The following is an 8,605-nucleotide window of genomic DNA, read 5'->3' on the forward strand; positions in this document are numbered from 1 at the left end:
GAACTGGGCTGAGGCTGAGATGGCTGGACTGACAGAAATAGGTTTCAGAAAGTAGGTAATAATGAACTTCCCTCAGCTAAAGGAGCATGTTCTAACCAAATGCAAAGAAGCTAAGAATCATGATAAAACATTACAGGAGCTGATAATCAGCATAACCAGTTGAGAGAACATAAATGACCTGATGGAACTGAAAAACACAACATGAGAACTTGACAATGCAATTCTAAGTATCAATAGCCGAATAGACGAAGCCAAGGAAAGAATCTCAGAGCTTGAAGACTATCATTCTGAAATAAGGCAAGCAGAAAAGAAAAAAAGAAATGAAAAGGAATAAACAAAACCTCTGAGAAATATGGGATTATGTAAAAAGACTGACCCTATGACTGATTGGAGTACATGAAAGAGACAGGGAGAATGGAACCAAGTTGGAAAACATATTTCAGGATATCATCCAGGAGAACTTCCCCAACCTAGCAAGATAGGCCAACATTCAAATCCAGGAAATACAGAGAACCCCAGTAAGATACTCCAGGAGAAGATCAACCCCAAGACACATAATCATCAGGTTCTCGAAGATGACAATGGAAAAAAAAATGTCAAGGGCAGCCAGAGAGAAAGGCCAGGTCACTTACAAAGGTAAGCCTATCAGACAAGCAGACCTCAGTGGAAACCTTACAAGCCAGAAGATATTGGGGCCAATATTCGACATTCGTAAAGAATTTCCAACTCAGAATTTCATATCTGTCCAAACTAAGCTTCATAAGGGAAGGAGAAATAAGATCCTTTTCAGACAAGCAAATGCTGATGAAATACATTACGACGAGGCAGTGCTTTGCAAGAGTTGCTGAAGGAATCACTAAATATGAAAGAGAAAAACTGTTACCAGCCACTACAAAGGCATGCTGAAGTACACAGACCAGTGACACTATGAAGCAACCACATAAGTATGCAAAATAACCAATTATCATCATGATGACAGGATCAAATTCACACATAACAATATTAATCTTAAGTGTAAATAGGCTAAATGTCCCCACTTAAAAGACACAGAAGGACAAGCTGGATAAAGATTCAAGCCCCATTGGTATGCTGTCTTCAAGAGACCCATATGCTGTCTTCAAGAGACCCATCTCACGTGCAAAGACACACATAAGCTCAAAATAAAGGGATGGAGGAAAAATTACGAAGCAAATGGAAAACAGAAAAAAAGCAGGAGTTGCAATCCTAGTTTCTAATAAAACAGTGAGAAATAGACACTTACTACAGATATGAGTTTACCTATCCTCTGCCCTTTTCATGATGCCCTTATTCCAGATATGGATTTGCCAAACCTCTGCCCTTTTCATGATGGAAGAGGTCTAGTATAATCAACCTGTCACCAAGCAGCTGGCTGATCACCCCGAGGAGTGGTGCCATATCAAGGGCTCAGTGCTGGTCTCTGGTGCTGGCAAACTGGGCACTCAGCTAATCCCCATCTCTGCCACCGTGGCCACTCTGTTTATGGGCCCATTGGTTGATGACAGGAGTGGCTGGGGAAAGAGGCTGAGTGGTATCCACAGAACAGGTAATCTTTTTCACTTGATTATTAAACTCCTCTGCTGAGGTCACATGGGATACATGGTGAGCACTCACATGGGATACAAATATCTTCACAGTTTTTCACCACTCAGAGGCTCATCCACATACCTCTTCCTCAAACTTCTTTGTCACCAATTTTTCAATTATGCTTCTTCCAATTCCCTGACCATCCAGCCAAACCATTGGCTACAGCCCGTAAATCAGTACATAATCGCACATCTGGCCATTTCTCCTTCCAAGTAAGGTGCACAACCAGGTGCACTGCTCAAAGGTCTACCCACTGGGGAGATTTCCCTTCACCACTGTCCTTCAGGGATGTCCTAGAAAGGGGCTGTAGTGCTGCAGCTGTCCACTTTCAGGTGGTGCCTGCATATCGTGCAGAATCATCTGTAAACCAGGCCCTAGTCTTCTCTTCCTCTGTCAACTGATCATAGAGAACTCCCCATAAGGTCATCAGTGCAGGCTGGAGAAGAGAAGGCAGGGTGGCAGGAGTGGAGACCCATGGGCCTTTGAGCCACTTCCTCATATAACTTACTTGTGCCTTCAGGAACTGCTTGAGCCCAGTCACATATATACCACTTTTATTTGATGATGGAATGCTGCTGTGCATGACCCACTTTATGGCTAGATTGGTCAGAAAGCACCCAGTTCATGATAGGCAGTTCAGGTCACATTCATGGCGACTTGATGACCCACAGTCAAATGTTCAGTTTCCACCAAAGCCCAGTAACAGTCCAAGAGCTGTCTTTCAAAAGGAGAGTAATTATCTACAGAAGATGGCGGGACCTTACTCCAAAATCCTAGAGGCCTCTGCTGTTATTCACTTATAGGAGCCTACCAAAGGCTCCAAACAGCATCCTATCTGCTATTGACACTTCAAGCGCCACTGAATCTACTGGGTCATATGGCCCAAGTGGCAGAGCAGCTTGCACAGCAGCCTGGACCTGTTACAGAGCCTTCTCCTGTTCTGGACACCACTCAAAACTGGCAGCTTTTCAGGTCACTCAATAAATGGGCTGGAGTAACACACTCAAATGAGGAATGTGTTGCCTCCAAAATCCAAATAGGCCCACTAGGCATTGTGTCTCTTTCTTGGTTGTAGGAGGGGCCAAATGCAGCAACTTATCCTTACTTTAGAAGGAATATCTCAACAGGCCCCACATCACTGGATCCCTTGAAATTTTACTGAGGCAGAAGGTATCTGAACTTTAGTCAGATTTATTTCCCATCCTTTGGCACACAAATGTCTCACCAATAAGTCCAGTGTGTTTGCTACTTCTTACTCACTGGATCCAATTAGCATAATATCATCAATGTAATGTACCTGTGTGATATCTGGTGGAAGCAAAAAGCTATCAAGATCTCTTCTAATAAGATTATGGCACAAAGCCAGAGAGTTGATATACCCCTGAGGTAGAACAGTAAAGGTATATTGCTGGCCTTGCCAGCTGAAGGCAAATTGCTTCTGGTGGGCCGTATGAACAGAAAGGGAGAGAGGAGCATTTGCCAAGTCAACGACTGCATACCAGGTACCAGGGGATGTGTTAATTAGGTCAACCAAAGAAACCACATCTGGTACAGGAGCTGCAACTGGAGTCACCACTTGGCTAAGCTTATGATAATCCACTCTCATTCTCTAAGATCCATCTGTCTTCTGCACAGGCCAAATAGGAGAGTTGAATTGGGATGTGGTAGGAATCACCACCCCTGGGTCTTTCAAGTCCTTGATGTTATCACTAATCTCTGCAATCCCTCTAGGGATGTGATGTTGGTTTTTATTTACTATTTTTCTAGGTAGAGTCAACTCTAAAGGCTTCCATTTGGCCTTTCCCACCATAATATCCCTCAACCTACCAGTCAGGGAGCCAATGTGGGGGTTCTGCAGGCTGCATATGCCAATTATGCATTCTGGCACTGGGGAAATGACCACGGGATGAGTCCAGGGACCCAGTGTAAGTCAGACATGAGCTAAAACTCCACTAATTACCTGACCTCCATAAACCCCTACTTTAACAGGAGGACCACAATGACATTTTGGGTCCCCTGGAATCAACGTCGACTCAGAGCCAGTGTCTAGTAGTTCCTGAAATGTCTGATCATTTCCCTTTCCCCAATGCACAGTTACCCTAGTAAAAGACTGGAGGTCTCCTTAAGGAAGGATGGAAGAAAGATCAACAGCATAAGTTGTTCATAGTTAAGTGGGGTCCCTCCTTTTTTTTTTTTTTTTTTTTTTTTGAGGCGGAGTCTCGCTCTGTCGCCCGGACTGGAGTGCAGTGGCCGGACCTCAGCTCACTGCAAGCTCCGCCTCCTGGGTTTACACCATTCTCCTGCCTCAGCCTCCCGAGTAGCTGGGACTACAGGCGCCCGCCACCTTGCCCGGCTAGTTTTTGTATTTTTAGTAGAGACGGGGTTTCACCGTATTAGCCAGGATGGTCTCGATCTCCTGACCTCGTGACCCACCCGTCTCGGCCTCCCAAAGTGCTGGGATTACAGGCTTGAGCCACCGCGCCCGGCCTAAGTGGGGTCCTTCCTTAAGAGGACCTAGCTTTCCCTTCATTCAAGGGTCTGTAAACTGGCTCAAGTCTGGAAGTTGATTGAGGGGCCATGATTCTCTGTTTTATAATTCAAATTAGTCTTTTGTCCATTTGACCTGGAAGTTTTCTGCTTATATAAATTAAGTAGGAATGGAGAAGGCTTCCTATATCAATTTCATATCTAGGAACACCATGATTAGCCAATGCCAGCACACTCCATGAGTCAGATTATTCTGATTGCTGCTTTGCTTCTGCTGTCCATTACAGTAACTCCACCCACCTTGCCTTTGATGCTTGAGTGCCACCACTTAGCCCCTGCCACCTCAGGATCCAATTATTCCCATTGAACTTTTGTAGTTGAATAACTGTGATTCCCACTGTTAGATCTGACATACAGAGAAGAGCAATTACAGGGCTCTTCAAAAATGCAGGTGCTGCCCTCACAAATCTATTTCACAAAGTACTAGTCAAGGGTATATTTTCTGCACCCTCCCAGCTGGGATGAGTAAGTCCAAAGTAACTAATCCACTCCACCATCTCAATCTCCCTAAGCCTTTGGATCCCTTCCTTTACATTAAACCAAGGAAGATCAGGCATGTCCAGCTTGCTCACAGTGGGCCCTCTTTTAATCCACATTTCAGCCAACCAAGCAAATAAACTATTAAAACCTTTTTTAACTCCCTGAGCTGCAATGTTAAAATCAGAATCTCTACTTAGTGGGCCCAAATCAATAAATTCAGCCTGATCCAACTCTGTTCCTTCCACCATTATCCTACACCCTTAATATCCATTCCCATGACTGTTCTCCAGATTTCTGCTTATATAAATTAGAAAAGCCAAGCAGTTCTTTTCTATTGTAACACACCTCCTCATGGGCCACACTCTGAACCTCATTTCTAGGGGCCCACCAGAACTTTAGTCTAGTTATAGGTCTAAAAGCAAACAGGAGTGTTGGGGGTGGCTCCTGAGGAGAATCAACATTATCTTGCCTGGCCTCAGGGGAGGACATCACTACTGCCTCAGACAGCACAGGGTTTATCTACTCAGACAAAGGAGGAAAGGTTGATGTCAGCATGGGTCACAGAGAGGATGCTGCCACTACTGGGGATGGGGAAGCTGTTTCTTCTGGCAAAAATAGATTCATCAGAGTTTACAAGCTTAGTGTCCCCAGATTCAGCAGGGTCCTCCCACACATCCCCATTCCAAGTTCCAGGGCCCCATTCTTTTCCAATCAATGCCCTCACTTTAACAGTAGACCCCTGGCAAGGCTATGCATTCACCTTTCATTGCAGGTCAGCCACTTGTATGATAAGAGCTTGTGTCTGTTTTTCCACAATTTCAGCTCTTTGTCTACAGGAGACAAGATTCTCACTCAGAGCAATCTTAGCAGATTTGAGGCTCAGTATCTGTTTCTGAAGCTAGGAGTTAGAATCCCTGAGTTCATCATTTTCTTTCATCACTTTGTCCAGTGAACTTAGTAGCAACCAACCAACTTCATTATGTTCCTTGGTTCTCCACATGTAGTCAAAAGTATTATGTATAGAGAACCTAAACTCCTTGCATCTCACAATCTGTGAATCAGGAGTGTCAAATGCATCTATTTTGCATAACTCTCTAAACAGTTCACACCAAGGACTATCAGTGTTCTCCATACTATTAGAAGTAGAGTCCTTAGCATTTTGGGGTCAAATCATATTAAGCAGCCAACTCCAGAAACCCCAAAACCAGTGAAAGAACTCCACGCTTAATATTCTGTTCATCTAGAACCACTCCTGGTACCAAAATCTGTATCAGTCAGGGTTCTCTAGAGGGACAGAACTAATATATGTGTGTGTGTGTGTATATATATGTATATGTGTGTGTGTGTGTGTGTGTGTGTATATATGGAGTTTATTAAGTAGTATTAACTCACATGATCATAAGGTCCCACAATAGGCCATCTGCAAACTGAGGAGCAAGGAAGCCAGTCCAAGTCCCAAAGCTGAAAAACACGGAGTCCAATGTTTGAGGGCAGGAAGCATCCAGCGCAGGAGAAAGATGTAGGCTGGGAGGCTAAGTCAGTCCAGCCTTTTCACATTTGTTTTTTTCCTCCTTTACATTCTGGCCTCACTGACAGCTTATTAGATGGTGCCCACCCAGATTAAGGGTGGGTCTGCCTTTCTCAGCCCACTGACTCAAATGTTAATCTCCTTTGGCAATACCCTCATAGACACACCTAGGATCAATATTTTACATCCTTCAATACAGTCAAGATTGGATTGTGTCTGAGTGTCAGAATACTGAGTGTCAACTTGATTGGATTGTGATTAACCATCACACCATCTGACAAAAGTCTGATATCCAGAGCCTACATGGAACTTAAACAAAATTACAAGAAAAAAAAACCAAAAACCCCATTAAAAAGTCAGCAAAAGACATGAACAGACACTTCTCAAATGAAGACATTCATGAGGCCAACAAACATACAAGAAAAAGTCCAGCATCCCTGATTATTAGAGAAACACAAATCAAAACCACAATGAGACACCATCTCACTCCAGTCAGAATGGTGATTATTAAAAAGTCAAGAAACAACAATTGCTGGCAAGATTGTGGAGAAAAGGAACGCTTTTATACTGTTGGTGGAAGTGTAAATTAGTTCAACCATTGTGGAAGACAGTGTGGTGATTCCTCAAAGACCTAGTGCCAAAAATACCGTTTGACCCAGCAATCCCATTACTCAGTATTTACCCAAAGGAATATAAATCATTCTACTATGAAGACACATGCACATGTATGTTCATTGCCTCACTATTCACAATAGCAAAGATATGAAATCAACCCAAATGCCCATCATGACCATCAATGACAGGCTGGATAAAGAAAACGTGGCACATATACACCACGGAATACTATGCAACCATAGAAAAGAATGAGATCACGTCCTTTGCAGGGACATGGATGGAGCTGGAAGCCGCTATCCTCAGCAAACTAATGCAAGAACAGAAAACCAAACACCACATTTCTCACTTATAACTGGGAGCTGAACAATGAGAACACATGGACACATTGTGGGGGAACAACACACACTGAGGCCTATTGGGAGGGGACACAAGTAGGAGGGAGAGCATCAGGAAGAATAGCTAGTGGGTACTAAACTACAGGGTGATGGGTTGATCTGTGCAGCAAATCACCACGGCACACATTTACCTATGTAACAAACTTAATTAGGGAAATAAAATTACAACGAAATAACACTTCACATCTGTCATAATATTTTTATCAAAAAAGATAAGAGATAACAAGTATTGGGGAGGACATGGAGGAAAGGAACCCTGTACACTGTTAGTAGGAATGTAAATTAGTATAGCCATTACAGAAAATAGCGTGGAGCTTCCTCAAAAAACTAAAAACAGAATTACCATATGATCCGGCAGTCTGGGTATCCATTTCTGGGTATTTCTCCCAAAGAGCTGAAATCAATATGCCGAAGAGACAACTGCACCCAATGTTCTTTATTAGCACTATTCACAATAGCCAAGTTATGGAATCAGTGTAAGTGTCCATGAACAGATAGATTTTTTTGAGACGGGGTCTTGCTCTGTCACCCAGGCTGAAGTGCAGTGACACCATCATAGCTCACTGCAGCCTTGACCTGCCTGGCTCAAGCAATCCTTCAGCCTTAGCGTCCCAAGTAGCTGAGACTACAGGTTGGGCCACCATGCCTGGCTTAGATTTTTTTTAGTCTGGTATATATACACAATGCAATGCAATACTATTCACCCTTTAAAAAAGAAGGGAATTCTGTCATTTGTGACAAGATGGATAGAATTGGAGAACATCATGCTAAGTGAAAAAAGTCAGGCACAGAAAGATAAATACTGAATGATCTCACTCATATGTGGAATTGACTCGGGTACAGAGCATGAAGCAGATCCATGAGGTCACCTCGGGAGCAGCCTGCATCCTGAGAAAGATGGTGGGCCTCATCGGCTGCAATTGCAGGGGGCAGGCAATTGCTATTCTACCCAAAACAACTGAACTCATAGAGAGAGTAGAATGGTGGTTACAGAGGCTGGGGGATGGGAGGAATGGGGATATAATAGTCAAAGGATACAAAATCTCAGATGGGAGGAGTATCTTTTTTTCATTTTTTGAGTTCTATTGCACAGCATAGTGTATAGTTCGTAATAGAGTATTGTACAATTCAAAATTGCTAAGAGAGTAAATTTCAAGTGTTCATCATTAAAAATGCTAAGGATTTGAGGTGATGGGTATATTAACCAGCTTCATTTAATTATTCTACATTGTTTTAATAAACTATAATATCACTTTGTACCCCATAAATTTATACAATTGTACATTGTCAACTTACAATGAAAAAATACATTTTCCTGTGCTAAATTTTATCTCAATAAAAAAGAAAGGTGCTGGGTGGGCCAGTTGGACCAAAGTGGGCGTCTGACCCAGCAAGGCCTCACACCAGCGAGGTCACTGGTGCCCCTCGCATCTGC

Source organism: Colobus angolensis, unplaced genomic scaffold (genome assembly GCF_000951035.1).
Source record: "Colobus angolensis palliatus isolate OR3802 unplaced genomic scaffold, Cang.pa_1.0 Scaffold134, whole genome shotgun sequence".
NCBI lineage: Eukaryota > Metazoa > Chordata > Mammalia > Primates > Cercopithecidae > Colobus > Colobus angolensis.